This window comes from Bubalus bubalis, chromosome 10, assembly GCF_019923935.1.
Source record: "Bubalus bubalis isolate 160015118507 breed Murrah chromosome 10, NDDB_SH_1, whole genome shotgun sequence".
NCBI lineage: Eukaryota > Metazoa > Chordata > Mammalia > Artiodactyla > Bovidae > Bubalus > Bubalus bubalis.
The window spans coordinates 2,081,516-2,097,991 of NC_059166.1; the positions used below are offsets into that span (position 1 = coordinate 2,081,516).

At 49.6% G+C, this 16,476-nt stretch overlaps 1 protein-coding gene across 4 annotated transcripts in view; it reads left to right on the forward strand.

The window, feature by feature from the left end:
- Nucleotides 1-4,359: 4,359 nt before the first annotated feature.
- Nucleotides 4,360-16,476, forward strand: part of UNC93A (unc-93 homolog A) — a 33,765-nt gene continuing 21,648 nt past the window's right edge. Inside the window, exon 1 of one of the 4 annotated variants that reach the window (XM_044923997.1) lies at nt 4,360-4,571. The gene's annotated coding sequence lies outside the window, so the exon portion shown is untranslated. Of the gene's footprint in view, nt 4,572-9,567; nt 9,808-16,476 lie in introns of those variants that run through there. The other 3 variants (XM_044923998.1, XM_044923996.1, XM_006061361.3) reach the window with 3 other exon arrangements.

Here is a 16,476-nt window from a genome sequence, read left to right on the forward strand (position 1 = left end):
TTATCTGTTGGAACAAGGTGACAATATGAGATTTTAAAGGCAAATACAGAAGTTTTGGGGGTTTCCCTGGTTACTCAGAAGGAAAAGAATCTGCCTGCAATGCAAGAGACAAGAGTTTGACCCCTGGGTCAGGAAGATCCCCTGGAGAAGGAAATGGCAACCCACTCCAATATTCTTGCCTCAAGAATTCCTTGGACAGAGGAGCCTGGTGGGCTACAGATAGGGTCACAAAGAGTCGGACAGGACTAAAATAACTTAGCATGCACAAAAGTGTATATAATTATGAATAAAACTTAGCTCTTTTAATATGGAGAAGACTCAATTCTCCCAAGTAATCAAAGACCCGAGAAAGACACAAAACATAGGAGATTTTTATGGGATGCAAAACCTTTGCTTTCCAGGCAGATAACCCGAAATGTAAAGAAGAACTCTTCACAATCTCTTATCAAGAGCAGAACAATAGTCGAAGAAAATCTTGTTGTTTTTAACAAAGAGAAAACTAAATTCTGATTTTGCACCAGATTGCACTCGTACAGTTTTCAGAAGCTGCTCTGTGACTTGAAAGTTGGAGCACCAAGGGCATCTGAAGGACGATGAGAGCAGCTCAGAGACTGGCCGAGGATATGATGTGCTGGGAAGGGCAGGGCTCTGGTGTCAGGGGCAGAGTCTGTCCCCCTACCTTAAGTTCGAGGGCACACACCACCTGTGTCCTTGGGTCTCATTCTTGCAAAGTGGACACTATAAAGTGTTTCACAAAACACGAAATGCCACAGAAACAAGAGTGAGGAGCAGATCGTGAGAGTGAACTGAATTCACAGATGCAGAGCTTTTACCACGGAGACTGGCATGTACTGGATGAGCAGTGAGGAAAGAGCGCCACGCTCAGTGACAAACCCCATTGCTGCTCAGTGATAGACACAAGAGACTCACCGTTACAACAAACGCTGGGAGAAAGAACACACAAGGCCTGCTTGGGCTGCAGGAGCTGGAGACGTTTTGAGAGGAGGAACGGGACCTGCTGATGCCCACCTCTCTCTGCCTGGCAAACTTTCATTTAGAATCTAAGCTCTGGCGGAAAATAAATGTTCATCTAGAATTATACGCCCCGTGCCATAAGTACAGTTTAAGATTAAAACAAATGAAAAAAAAACAAAAAAAACTGGGAGGTTTTACCACCCAAGAACTCACTAAAGCAAATTCTATAGAACAAACTTCCAGAAAAGGGAAGTTATCCTGTAGGAAGGGCTGACACTTAAGAAGGAATGATGAGCAAAGACACTGTTGAGCATATAGGGAAATGCAAACTAATATCGTCCATGGAAAAAAAGTTTAATTTGGGAGATTAAATTGAAAACAGTTAATACAAAACAGCAACATATAAATTGGGAAGGATGTTCTTAAATTCTTATTATTCAAATGGAAAGTTTAAGACATTCATTAACTTAAGGTAAGTTAAAAGTCAAGGATCACCATTAAAGGAGTAGAAAAAGAATATGTAACATCTAAAATAGAGAGAAAATGGAGTATGAAAACAGGTATTCAGTTCAGTTCAGTTCAGTCGCTCAGTCGTGTCCGACTCTTTGCGACCCCATGAACTGCATGCAGCACGCCAGGCCTCCCTGTCCATCACCAACTCCCGGAGCCCACCCAAACCCATGTCCATCAAGTCAGTGATGCCATCCAAACATCTCATCCTCTGTCATCCCCTTCTCCTCCTGCCCTCAATCTTTCTCAGCATCAGGGTCTTTTCCAATGAGTCAGCTCTTCACATCAGGTGGCCAAAGTATTGGAGTTTCAGCTTCAACATCAGTCCTTCCAATGAATATTTATTACTGATCTCCTTTAGGATGGACTAGTTGGATCTCCTTGCAGTCCAAGGGACTCTCAAGAGTCTTCTCCAACACCCCAGTTCAAAATCATCAATTCTTCCACGCTCAGCTTTCTTTATAGTCCAACTCTCAAGATCGCGGGTGAATCCAGGCAGTGGTGCCAGAGGGTGGGGGAGGGTCCCTGCCAGCCTCACACAGCAGGGGGCGTGGCTGCGGGCCGGGACTCTCAGGCGTCACCAGGCCCGGGGACCACACCTGCCCTGCTCCTCCCTGCCCCGTCCCAGGGATGGCCTCGTGCCCATCAGCGTCCTCTGGACTCCTGCCCCACCCCTGTGCATGGGTGAACCAGACCAGCAAGGGTGGTGAGTGTCCCTCTAGAGTGGGCCCCAACCTTCTGCCTTCCTGCCCAAGAACTTTGCTTTGGCACTCTCGGAGTTGGGGCCATCTTTTCCTAGGAGGGGGACTGAAAGAAGACATCTAAAAGTGAGTCTTGGTTGTGAAGGAGACGGAACAGTGGTTGAACCAGGTGAGCTGCCCAGGCAAGGCTGGTCCCACAAGCGCCCTTCAGCAGGCCTTCCCGGGGCTCCCGTGACAGAGGGGACAAAAACGACCTCCGGTCTCAGCAGCACGAGGCTCAAGTCCTTGTTCCTCAGTAGTGGGTCTGCAGGACCAGAGACCCCTCACAGGGTGAGGTCGCAGGAAGGAACTTCCAACGAGCAATGTCAGCGTCACTTAGGAGGCCAAAGATAACAGTCATTTGCAAACCTTTCAACCATCGCGGTCTCTTCTGGACCCCAGGGCACTTCAGGAAATGATTCTGTAGAGTCAGAATCTCCCAGAGTGTCCTGGGGGTGTGATACCCACAAGTCAGGCATTGTCTTGTTTGGTAGAGTCTTGTCTATTTTACTAAATCCAAAAATAGGTAGTGAAGGCTGAGTGCAAAGCATGGAGAGCAATGCCCATCAGTCCTAGGGACGGGGCTACAGATGGACGGATGGACAGCTGCAGTCCCCGACCTGGGAGGCCCCCCAGCAGCACACCTCAGGCTCCCCTAACCCCGAGGTGGGGGTGAGACTCGGGGGGCATGCCCTGACCTCTGCAAACCCGCGTACCCCTTCTCCTGCAGCCCAGAAGCCCCTGTCTGTGCAGTTTTCTGCAGAGGCCCCTGGACTGCGGCCGCCGCCCCAACGCCCAGCCTCCCAGGCACGGTGAGATGCTTAGCAGAGTTCATAACTAGGGTTATGAAGACACAGGGTTCTCAGCTCCTAGGAAATAAAGGAACTTCAGTGTGAGCACCATGAAGGAAAGCTGTTGAGAACAGGCCTGATGCATCCATGCTGGGGAGGGGCAGAGGGGAGGTGGAGACAAGAGGTGCTCGTCGCCCCACCCCGTCCGTACTCGAGCCGTCCAGGTGAGCGGCGCTTCCCGAGCCGTGGGTCAGACACCTTGAAACATCACACCGTTACTCAGCTGCACCCAGGGTTTAAGAAGCAGGACGTTTGGGATTCCTTGGAGAACCCTGCCTTTGTCTGTGACGCCCACAGGCACTCTTCCGAAGAGCCCAGGTCCTGGTGCAGAGTCCCATCCCGGCTTGGACGGCCATTTACGCAGCGGGCATGTTGCTGCCTCTCGGCTATGGAAGATGGTTCAGGAGAGATGCCAGCCACAGAGGCTCTGCGTGCCCCCCAGCTGGCTGTCCCTCTTCGGGGGCGCTGGACACTCGGCTCACCCAGACCGCAGAGGCCAGGGCTGCGAGTGGCTCACCGTCTGCACAGAACTCTCCCCTCTTGTGACTCACAATCCCATCGGTTCTCAGAGCTCGTCATCAACCTGCCCTCGCCTGGCCTGAGCAGGAGTGCCCCTCCCCAGCCTGCTGCCACCTCCGGGTCCCTGGCACGGAGGACGGGAAGTGACTAGACTGCTTGAGATGAGCAGGTACGTGGTGATGTCCTAGAGACAGGCAGCTCTGTCTGGGGCAAAGGGAGGGATGCCCAGTCCAGCTCTCTCTGGGGCAGAGAGAGGGCTGTCGGTCCTGCTGACCGGGCCCTCAGCCGCATGATTCCTGGCTGGGAGGCAGCCCTGCTTCTCCCCTGTGTCCAGGCCCCTGCAGCCCATGCAGAGTTCCGCCCCAGGGGCAGCATCTGGACATGGAGAGGCTGTCTGCACCTCTGTCTGCCAGCCTCTCCAGGGCCCCACCACATCTCTTGCTTCTTTCCAGCCGCCTTTAGACAGGCAAGGCCTCAGGGAGCTGTCGGTCCAGTGGGCAGGCAGCAGGAGGGCGGATGCCCAGGGAGGGGCGGTGGGACCACTTCCCCCCCGAAGGCCGGCCCGTGTGTTGGTGGGGCTCAGGGAAGGCGGGGCTCATCGGGGAGCTCAGGAGGGTATGAGCGGCCAATGATTTCCTGCCATTTTTAGTTAGAACCCACACAATCATTTTCAGTAGCAATCTTTACACAATGTTCTCATTTAATCACCCCCAGTCTCTCTGTAGTCTCTCTACATCTTGCCAGCAAGTTTTTTTTTTTTCCCAAAGAGTTCAGAAGTTCCCAGGTCAGCAGCTGCCAGGGCCTCTGCAATTTACAAACAGGTCCTGCCACTTGCTGGAGCGAAAACAAGTATTACCGCACACCTGCCCACGGTACCATTGAAAAGAGCCAACCAGGGAAGCATCTCAGGGTTCAGACACTCTCCAAGGGTAAGAAGCCGTGTGCTGCGATGGAACTGAGGAGGCCACTGAACTAGGTAAAATCGACGGAGGGTGGCGTTATTTAGTTTGGGGGCAAGATTCAAATTGTACGGATGTTTGTGCGCTGTGGAGCAGAGGCATGCCGTCATCTCTGGAGATCTCCCCACGTGCCGTTGCCCGCCGCGGCCTGGCCTGCAGAGAAAACGCGCCGTCAGCATCGCCACCCTTGCCCTCATCTGGGCTTCGGGAGCCCGTGGGCGCTGGGACCTCACTGTCCAGCTGTGGCGTCCAGCTCCTCGGCTCCTCGGCACTCTGCCTGCCTTGTCAGGGCTGCCTGCTCTCCTCCGCGGGGCTCGCCAAGCCGGTCTGTGAGCGGCAGACCCGGGGCTGTGGGTTTCCACCCAGAGAAATCTGCCTGGGTTTGCATCCGGGGAGCTGAGTGGCTGTATCAGGGGCTTGCAGTTACTTGGCCAGCTTCATGGAGACGTGGGGGTGGGATCCTGGTGAGACACGTCCCCAGGCTTTCGACCAGGCTCCCTGCTCTCTTTGGGGGATGACACGCACGTCTCCCCTGCCTTTGTCTGATTTCTCTCTTTGCCTAGTTGTCTATTTCCCGTTCCTCCTCTAGGACAGGGGCTCTCACCGTGCCAGCGGTGCGGGGACCCGGCTCCTGGGGGGCACCTGGCGTGGGATGGGCACCCAGCAGGCACGTGGGAGATTGTGAAAGCAGTTCTCTGTCTAAGGCAGCAGAGGGCGCCTTGGGCAGGGAGAAAGGTTATGCCTTTGGGAAAGGAAAGGTGTGCATGCGTGTGTACCTGGCGTGTGTGTGTGTGTGTGTGTGCGCGCGTGCGTACATGTCTGTGTGTGCATGAGTGTGTCCTGCTCCAGCAGCCCCCATCACAGTGCCCCTCTGACCCATTCTGTCGCGGCAGATGTGAGGTGTGTCTGAAGTGCTGGCCGTGCCCTGCCGGCCTCCTCCACTCTGGTTCCGAAACCGCCCTCCTCTGGATGACCTCCAACCCACAGTGTCTGGCTTCCGGGGGGACTTGAACTCAACTCCTCAGCTGGGACTCGAACCCACAATCTTCTAACTGAAGTCATACGCCTTGTTTCAGGACTTGACGCTCAGGTTCTTTATGTCTCAGCCCAGAAGGAATTCAGCGAGAGGCAAAGTGATATGTGAGAAGTAGGTGTGTTAATATAGGACACTGGGAGGGGTAAGGGCAGGTAAGGGGGCTCTGTCCGGAGAAATAAGTGGGCTACACTTTTATAATGACAGGGAAAACGAGAGAGAAGGGAAAGGCCATCTTCTCCCTTTTCCTTTGTGAAGATGTTGCAGGACAATGGGGCCTGAGAGGATGCTCTCATCGCAGGCCTTGGCTGAGCCTTGGGACGGGCTACCATGAGGGTCCTTGGCTCCCAGCCGGGAAGAATTCAAGAGCGGGCCGCAGTAACGGGCAAGCAGGCACTGAGGGAGGTGCTCAGGCCATAGAGAGTGTGGTCCCTCTGACAAGGCGGGAGCGCCCGAGGTGTGGGGTGGTTCGATTCTACGAGCTGGGCAATTTCATAGGCTAATGACTGGGGGTTCTCCCCTCTGTTTTGGGGAAGGGGCCCCACTGCCCACTTTCTGATCTTTCATGATCAGCCCGGGAACTGGGATGCTGCCCGTGGGTGTGTCATTAGCTGATGTGTCAGAGAGGACGTATAGTGAGGCTCAAGGACCGCGGGAAGCTGAGTCTTCCACCATCGTGGGCCCAGTCAGTTCCACCCGTTCATGCGGTGTCCTCGATGGCCGTGTCGGTCCTCTGAGGTCCCCTCTCTCTGCTGCCTCCGTTCAGCGTGGGGGGTGGCCTCTCCAGTGCTGCAGGCCAGGGCCTCTGCAATTCCCCTGGAAGGTTCTGGCTGTGCAGTCAGGCGGCCCAGATGGACCCGGTGGAAATGGATGCTAAGAAGCCAGAGGGCAGAGGAGACCCGGAATCTCGCGAGGGCTGGGTGCTGCTCCCATCGCGAGTGCTGTGAGGGCGAAAGCATTTGGACTGTTTCTCGTCTTTTTCTGCCCCGTGTCAGCAGAGGCCCTGAGGAGGGTCTCTGCTCTCTGAGTGACGGCTTGGCAGAGGCGGGGCTGGACCCAGGAGAGGCCCCCGCCAGTTCCAGTGTCATCGTCCCCGCGGCCCAGACCATCTCAACTTGGGGCCAGCGGGTGAGCCTGCTGCTCTAAAGGTTTAGGTGCTTTGGAAGACGTGCTCTGAGAAGATGAAACCATTCCCCTCAGACTGGGGCTTGAACCCGGCCAAAACCCACGGTCTTCCAACCGAGAGCACACGCCTGGTTTCAGGACTTGATGAAGCTCAGGTTCCTGATGTCTCATCTCAGAAAGAATTCCGTGGGAGACAGTGAGAGGCAAGAAGTGGGTTTATTCAGAGAGAAGCACACCCCACAGCCCAGAGCGTGGGCTGCCACAGAGGGTGAGCGCAGCCTCGACACGAGGTGTGGTAGCTTGTATGGGCTGCGTAACTTCGTAGGCTGACGGGCGGGAGGATTATTCCAATTATTCGGGGGAAGGGGTGGGAATTTCCAGGCATTGGGCCACTGCTCATTTTTTGGTTTTGGTGGCCCACCTTGCAACCATCATAGCCCTTCTGAGTCATCTCGCTTGCTGAGGTGCTGAGAGAACCCCATGAACAGTAAGAAAAGTCAAAAAGATATGACACCGGAAGACGAGCCCCCCAGGTCAGCAGGCATCCAGTATGCTGCTGGGGAAGAGCTGAGGCCAATTACTAATAACTCCAGAAAGAAGGAAGCGGCTGGGCCAATGGGAAAAAACACTCTGCTGTGGATGTGTCTGGTGGTGAAAGTAAAGCCCGATGGTGTAAAGAACAATATTGCATGGGAACCTGGAGCACTAGGTACATGAATTGAGGTAAACCAGACGTGGTCAAGCAGGAGATGGCAAGACTGGACATTGACATCTTAGGAATCAGTGAACTGAAATGGACGGGAATGGGTGAATTTAACTCAGATGACCATTATATCTACCACTGCGGGCAAGAATCCCTCAGAGGAAATGGAATAGCCCTCATAGTCAACAGAAGAGCCTCAAATGCAGTCCTTGGGCACAACCTCAAAATGCCAGAACGATCTCGGTTCCTTTCCAAGGCAAACCGCTCGGTATCACAGCGATCCAAGTCTATGCCCCGACCAGTAATGCCAAAGAAGCTGAAGTTGAATGGTTCTATGGTGACCTACAAGACCTTCTAGAACTTACACCAAAAAAAAAAAAAAAAAAAAGTCCTTTTCATTGTAGGGGACTGGAATGCAAAAGAAGGAAGTCAAGAGATTCCTGGAATGACAGGCGAGAGTGGCCTTGGAGTACAGTGAGCGTAATATTTTGCTGCCTCTGCCACCTCGGACCCATTTGAGTCTAATCAGTTCCTGTTGCGTCCCCGCGCTCTGTCATTATTTCAAAGGTTGTACCCCACCCCCTTCCCTCCTGTTTCAAAAACACTTTCTCAAGCTAGAGTTGTGCCAACATAAATTGCTTTTCTTTTTTCTTAAAAAAAAGCACTAAGTACATTTATTTCCAAAATGTAAGAATTTAACTTAGGCGATAATTTGTTTCAGGCCCTACATATACATTTTTAATTCTTTATGTAGATTAAAGTATAATTAATGAATAGGACAAATGCAAATTTATTTGGTGCTGTTTTTATTAACAAAGATGTCAGATTTAAATGTCAAAAAAGTTGATACAAATTTCCTTACATAAGCAAATCCTTTAAAAGAGCAAATCATTGATTAGACTTCCGTTGAATTCAGAGCAATGTTTAGCTTCTTAGCAGAAAGTCTGCTCATTTAAAATGTGATTCTTGGACTTCCTGGGTGACACAATGGATAAGAATCTATCTGCCAATGCAGGGAACACAGGTTCCATCCCTGATCCGGGAGTATCCCTCATGCCTCCGAGCAACTAAGCCCAGGAGCCTCAACTCCTGAGGGTGGTGTTGCAGCTATGAAGCCCGAGTGCTCTAGAGCCCGTGTTCCCGTCAAGAGAAGCCACTGCAGCGAGACGCTCAGACACAGCTAAATGATAGCCCCCGCTCTCCACAACTAGAGAATGCAGCAACAAAGACCAAGCACAGCCAAAAATAAATATATAAAATTTAAAATGTGGCTCTTTAGCTCTCAACCCCTAGTTGCTTTTGGTGAACTTGGGCAGCAGAAGGTTTCCCAGGTGGCTCAGTGGTAAAGAACCTGCCTGCCAAGCAAGACACACAGAGACTGGGGTTCTGTCCCCTGGGGTAGACAGTGGCACCCACTCCAGTATTCTTGCCTGGAGAATCCCATGGGCAGAGGGCCCTGGGGAGCTGCAGGCCCTGGGCTTGCACAGAATTGGACAGGACAGAGCATGCCCACACTGGCAGCCAAACAGTGACACCTAGTGACTGGTAGAATCACACCAGCGTCAGCCATTACCCAGTTCTCTAGAACTTTCCATCACTTTTATATCTAGCAAGTGATCACGAACATTTAAGCAGGTCTGCAAAATCATCCTTTTTCTGCACAGTGGCAATGCTCAGTCATGTATGACTCTGTGTGACCCCATGGACTGTAGCCCGCCGGGCTTCTCTACCCATGGGATTTTCCAGGCCAGAATTCTGGAGTCGGTTGCCATGCCCTCCTCCAGGAGATCGTCCCAACCCAGGGACTGAACCTGCATCTCCTGCATTGCTGGCAGATGCTTCAGCCCTGAGCCACTGGGAAAGCTAATCAAAGGGTCTGGTATTGATGTTAACACTGGGAGTGAAACGATTGCTGATATCTTCTGAGTCACTTACACTGCATCTCTTTAGCTACTTGAGGTTTGCCCCGTCCTGGGGTTCAGGTTCACGGTTCTGCCAACACATCACTGTTGCTGCTGAAAGGTCGAGACAGCTTTCCTTTCGGTTCTGGAAATTCCCCTGCCCTGCCCGTCCCCACCACACGTCTGCAAGTAGGCATGAGTTGGTAGGGACACACCCCTGAGCCCGGGCCCCTCTGATCATGGGGAAAGTGTCACATGACTGCCTTCCTCACAGTAACAGTTTGGAAGCCCTCCTGGCGGACGTGTCTTCTAAGAAGTATTTTGGGAGAGTGATGTCACCACGATGGTGACACAGGTCCTTCCTGACTTTGCTCCCCCGACAAGCAGGGCAACTGACCACCTTGGAGAGCGGGACAGCACTGAGCAAGCCCTGGAAGTCTGGGCGGAGGCTACAGCGCCCTGACCCCAGGGACCGGGAGACCGCGCGCCGGGTAAGAAAGTGGCCACAGGCTCGCGCGCTGCCCCTCCCCCCGCTGGCACCGCACCACGTGGAGGGGCCCCTTCGAGCCTCCAGACCCCCGAGTGGGACAAGACCTGGGGTGGGGGCAGCCTCCCCCCACCCGCCCCCAGCACTGTGCGCCGCTTTGCTGGGTGTGGTTTCGCCTGATTTAGATCCTCAGACTGGAGTTTTGCTGACCTAAGAGCTGTTTGCCCAGGTCCAGGCAGGAGCTGAGTCACGGCCCCGCCCGCTAACAGGCAGCCGGCCAGCCCTGTCTGACCAGGAGGCTGGCAAGGACTCCTGCAAGCTGTGCGCCCAGCTGCGCTCAAGCTGGGAGGCAGGCAGGCAGAGCAGGTGGCCCCCAGAGCAAAGCTGGGGACCAGTGTGGCCTGCCCTCTGCTGCCCACGGGCAGGGGACAAACTCAGGGCCAAGGTTGATGGCAGCTCGTTGCATCTCCAGGCTGGAGAGCCGACTAGGAAACTGAGGGTGGCCGGGAACAGCCCCTCCCTCCCGCCCAGGCAAGGGAGCTGGGCAAACCCCCACCCACGTGCAGGGTGCCTCCCAGCCCCATCTGACTGGAGGACCAGCAAGGGCTCCTGGAAGTTGTGTGGCCCAGCAGGGCTTGAGCTGAGAGGTGGGTGGGGCTGATGGTTTGCCAGTGACTGTCTGATCAGAAAGCTCAAGGTGCACGTCGGCTTCAGTTAAGAAAGCCCAGACCTTTCCTGGACTTAGAGTTGCTTTTCCAGCTGAGCCAGGGCAGGGACCCACAGGCCTGCTCATCACTGAATACAGGCTTCAGCCTGAGCGACCAGAGACCCACCCAGAGCACCCGGGAGCCACAAAGCCCATTCAACAGCCCCACGTGCAGGGGTCTTGGACACAGAGCACAGCCTGTAGCTTCCCCTGTCGGAAGACCAGAGAGGTCAGTGCACGCTCAGACCCAACTTGGGTCCCCAGGCTCACAGCAAGCATCATACTCAACGGTGAAAGGTTGAGAACTTCTCTAAGATTAGGAACAAGGCAAGCCTACTCTTCCCACTCCTATTCAACATAGTGTTGGGAGTCCTAGCAGATCAATCAAGCAAGAAAAAGAAGCAAAGCACATCAGAATTGTAAAGGGGAAAGAAAAACTGTCCTTATTTATATTTGATTTTATGTAAAGAAAATTCTAATGACTCAACCAAAAAAATTTAAGATTTCAGTAAAATTGCAGGATACAAACAAATAACATATAAAAATCAGCAGTGTTTCTATACACTGACAACAAATTTTCTGAAAGAGAAATAAAGAAATTGATCTCAAAATAGCAGCAAAAACAAAATCATTGGAAACAAATTTTACTAAGAAAGCAAAGGATCTCTACTCTGAAATCTACAAGACATCAAGGAGAGAAATTAAAGACACCAATAAATGGAAAGGTATTCTGTGTTCATGGATTAGAAGAATTAATTTTGTTAAAATAGCAATATTATCAAAATCTGCCTATAGATTCAATGCAATCCCTATCAAGATTCCAATGACATTTTTTTTTTACAGAAGTAGAAAAAACACCTCTAAAATTTATGTGAAACCACAAAAGGCCCTGAAGAGCCTAAGAAATCCTGAGAAAGAAGAACAAAGCAAGGGGAATCACACGTCCTGATTTCAAGCTATACTACAAAGCCATAGTCATCAAAATAGTGTGCAGCCAACATGATAACAGACAATTAGACCAATAGAACAGGCAGCCCGGAAATAAACCAAATCAAATACAGTCAGCATTTGACAAGGGAACCAAGGATACTCGATAGATGGTGCTGGAATCATTAGATATTCACAGGTAAAACAATGAAATAGGATCTATGTTTTACACCATTTCCCCAAATTAACTCAAGGTAGATTAAAAACTAATGGAAGTTCTGAAACTACAGAACTCCTAGAAGAAAACATGGGGAAATTCTCCCAGATGTGGATCTTGGCAATGATTTTTTGGATATGCCAAGGAAGGCACAAGCAACAAAATAAAAATTAAGCAAGTGGGAGGACGATAATCTAATAAGCTTCTGCACAGTCAAAGAAATCATCAACAAGGTGAAATGCCAACCTACGTGATGGGAAGAGTACATTTGTAAACCATACATCTGATAAAAGGCTAATATTCAAAATACATAAAGAACCCATATAAATTCAACAGTAGAAAATAAAATAACTCAATTAAAAAATGGGCAAAGGAACTGAGCATTCCTCCAGAGAAGATACACGAAAAGTGCTCATCATCACTAGTTGTCACAGAAATTCAAATTAAAACCACTGAAAGCGTGTTGCTGGACCACAAAAGACGCCAGGATTCTTGCCTCTGGAGGAGAATTCAATCCGGGGCCAGAGACGAGGCTTGATCACTCAGAGCTTTTGTGTAATAGAGTTTTATTAAAGTATAAAAGAGATAGAGAAAGCTTCTGACACAGACATCAGAAGGGGGATGGAGAGTGCCCCCTAGTTAGTGTTAGCAACGGAGTTATATACCTTTTAATTAGTTATTACAATGACTCAAAAGAATGTCTGGAGGTTGTAAAGATCTTACTAGACCTACTCCCATAATTTACATTTTAAGATAACAGGTTTAGCCAGAAGGTTTTTTCCAGAAACTGTCCTCAAGCAGGATACATTATTGTTATATAATCCTAAGGAATGTATAGGGGGAAAAAAAGTTTTCCTTTCTTCCTCCTTGAGAACTCCAGACCCCTCTCTCCTTGGGGACCCCTGGACTTCTTATCCACCTGCCTAGGAATGGACTCTCTCACCACAAAGCGATATCAGCTCACACCTGTTAGAACCACCATCAGCATAAAGACAGGAGGTGGCAAACACTGGCAAGAACACGAGGAAGAGGGAAGCTTCATGTGCTGTGGGTTTTGAGCTGGTGCAGCCGCCATGGAGCACAGAGCAGGGCTCTCAGAAAACCATGACCACAGCTGCCTTTGGTCCAGAGATTACACTTCTGGGTGTTTACACTAAGAAAACGAAAACACTAACTTAGAAAGATATCTGCACCCTCAGGTGCATAGCCACGTTATTTACAATAGCCAAGAAGTCAAGATAAGTTTTTATCAACAGACAAATGAATGAAGTTGTGGTATATATAATATACGTGTACATACACATACATGGAGAAGGAAATGGCAACCCACTCCAGTATTCTTGCCTGGAGAATTCCATGGACAGAGGAGCCTGGTGGGCTACAGTCCATGGGGTCACAGAGTCGGACACGACTGAGTGACTAGCACAAACACACTATACATTTATATAATGTATATATACAATTAATATAATGTCATACACAACATGAAAAGCACGGAGATCCTATGATTTGTGACAGCGTGGATGGACCTTGCCCTCAATTATGCTAAGTGAAGTCACAGAGAGAGGAAATACTGTATGAACTCATTTATATTGGGAATCTTTTTAGAAAAATTTAAAAACAAACTCATGAAAAAGAGGTCAGACTTATGATTACCAGAGGCAGAAGGTGGAGGGGGGAAGGACTGGAGAAAGGTGGTCTAAAAGTTCAAGCTTCTATCTACAAGATAAGTAAGTACTGTGATGTAACTGCCTCATGACTCTAGTTTTCACTGCTACTTGATACAAAGGAGTGTTATTAACAGAATGAACCTTTGGGATCTCATTATGAGGAAACCTTTAATTTTTTTCGTTTCTCTTTTCTTCTTATTGTATCCATATGAGAAGACGGGTGTTAGATGAACCTATTGTGACCATAATTTCACAATAGATGTAAATCGAACTGCACACCATCAGCTTACACAGTGATGTGTGTCAATTATTTATCAATAAAACTGGAGGGGAAAAAAGAAACATTTTTGTCTTGCTAGAGAGCAAGGTTGATTGCAAACCATCTGTTTCATTTTAAAAATCCCTCTTAAGACAAAGGGGAAACACCAAGAGGGAGACTGAAAAAACAAACCTGATAAAGCAATGATTTCAGTGATTGATTCCTGATTAAAAGAGGACAGTTAGGGGGCGGGGTGGAAGAGACCAGAAGCAGATCCCCGACGTGCCTCTGCACAGACTCACAGCTCCTCTGGAGACCCTGGTTGATGGTGAAACAGCTGGATCGGCAGCTACTGGGAGGTGCGCATGGAGCCAGTTAGAAAGTCCAGAAGGTCATTCTGGTAACTTTGAACAGCGAGTAGCAGAAGAAAACCCTAGGAAGGTCTTCTGATATCAAAAGATAAGTCTTTCATGGATAAAGACAGATCGGAATAGAAGTAAGCTAGAGTTGCTGAAGAATAAAAAGGATGTCAGATAATTGATAATAAGATTGGTGTGAAAAGTGCATGTCTTGCTAGGTATGACATTTTAAAAGACTTTTACTGGACTGTGGTTGCTTACGTCAGTTTCTGCCACACAGTGAAGTGAAGCAGCTATCTGTTGTTCAGTTGCCCAGTCGTGTCCGACTCTGCAACCTCATGGACTGCAGCGCGCCAGGCTTCCCTGTCCTTCACTTTGTTCCAAAGTTTGGGTAAACTCACGTTAACTGAGTCGGTGATGCCATCCAACCATCTCATCCTCTGCCTCCTGCTTCTCCTCTTGTCTTCCATCCTTCCCAGCATCCCAGGGTCTTTTCAAATGAGTCAGTTCTTCTCCTCAGGTGGCCAATGTATTGGAGCTTCAGCTTTAGCGTCAGTCTTTCCAATGAATATTCAGGACTGATCTCCTTTAGGACTGACTGGTTTGATCTCCTTGCAGACCAAGGGACTCTCAAGAGTCCTTGCCAGTACCACAATTCAAAAGCATCAATTCTTTGGTGTTCAGGCTTTTTTATGGTCCAAATCTCACATCCGTGCATGACTACTGGAAGATTGACTATTACATATAGCCCCTCTTTTGGGAATTTCCTTCTGATTTAGGTTACCGCAGAGCACTGTGTAGGAGAAGGCCATGGCACCCCACTCCAGTACTCTTGCCTGGAAAATCCCATGGATGGAGGAGCCTTGTGGGCTGCACTCCATGGGGTCACTAGGAGTCAGACACAACTGAGCGACTTCACTTTCAGTTTTCACTTTCATACATTGGAGAAGGAAATGGCAACCCACTCCAGTGTTCTTGCCTGGAGGATCCCAAGGACGGGGGAGCCTGGTGGGCTGCCGTCTGTGGGGTCGCACAGAGTCGGACACGACTGAAGCGACTTAGCAGCAGGGCACTGTGTGTGTTCCCTGAGCCATACGGTAGGTTCTCATCAGTTATCTATTTCATACATAATGTCACTAGCTTATACGTGGGACATTTCTTGGAATATTGTCCCCGCTGATATCTTCAGTGAAAGTTGACATGTCATCTTAGCCAGTTAACATTCACTGGTGATCTGTGTCAAGGCTGCTCCAAGGGCTTTCCCAGTGATTATCTTCTTGAACTTCTGCAACCCTCCTTTTTCAAGAGGAAACTGAGATTTGAGGAGTCAGTGATCCGTCTGAGATGGTCCGGCTGAGAAGTTACAGGATCAGGGTCAGACCCTCAGACCTCGCTCATCTCTGTCGTCACCATCGCTTTTCGTAGACCGTGCTGCTCTCACGTCTCTGTGAGTGTGATAGTTTATGCTCAGTCAATCCCCAGAACTGTCATTTTCTGCAAAATGTTATTTCCATAGGAATAAGTTAAGCTGCAAGGAGAAGAACTTCATCATGCTGTTCATATGGTATGACTTGCTTCCCTGAACTGGGTCACCACCCCGGGTAACACTTACCTACACTGTAAGGTTTGCCTTATTAATCCAAACTAGATTAAAATAACTGTCTGCACAGAGCTTTCAAAACAGTCTTCAAACTCCAAGTTTTACTAATAACTGAATAGAATGACGCACAATCAGAAAGGCAAGCGATTTTGCTTGCTTATTGGCTGTGAGATATGAGATAAGCTCTTTAAACTCTAGACTGACCCTGTCCCATACGATCACCCTGGCCACATGTAGCCATTTAAATTTCTATTTTAATCAATTAAAATGAAATGCAACTATGGATTCACTTCCTCAGTTGCAATAACCATGTGGCTTTCAAGCACATAAAACATGGCTAGTGCCACTGAGGGGAGAAGGCAATGGCACCCCACTCCAGTACTCTTGCCTGGAAAATCCCATGGACGGAGGAGCCTGGTGGGCTGCAGTCCGTGAGGTCGCTAAGAGTCGGACACGACTGAGTGACTTCACTTTCACTTTTCACTTTCATGCATTGGAGAAGGAAATGGCAACCCACTCCAGTGTTCTTGCCTGGAGAATCCCAGGGACCGGGGAGCCTGGTGGGCTGCCGTCTATGGGGTCGCACCGAGTCGGACACGACTGAAGCGACTTAGCAGTGCCACTGAGGAAATGTACTCACAGTTGCATTTAATCTTAATTGATTAAAATAGAAATTTAAATGGCTGCTATATTGGATGGTGCAGAAAGTTCTCTTAGACAGCACTGGTCTAAATCTGAAATTCAAACCCCTCAAAGTCTTCTGATGCTGTTCCCTGTCTGGTAATGGGTCTAAGATCTAATGATAATTATCACTGTACCGTAAGTAAGACAGCATATAAAAGGCTTTGCAAGCTATAAAGTGTTATATAAATTCTGTTACCTTATTGCAGTGCTATAAAATCATTTAGTCTTTGACATACTAATACTTTGGCCCT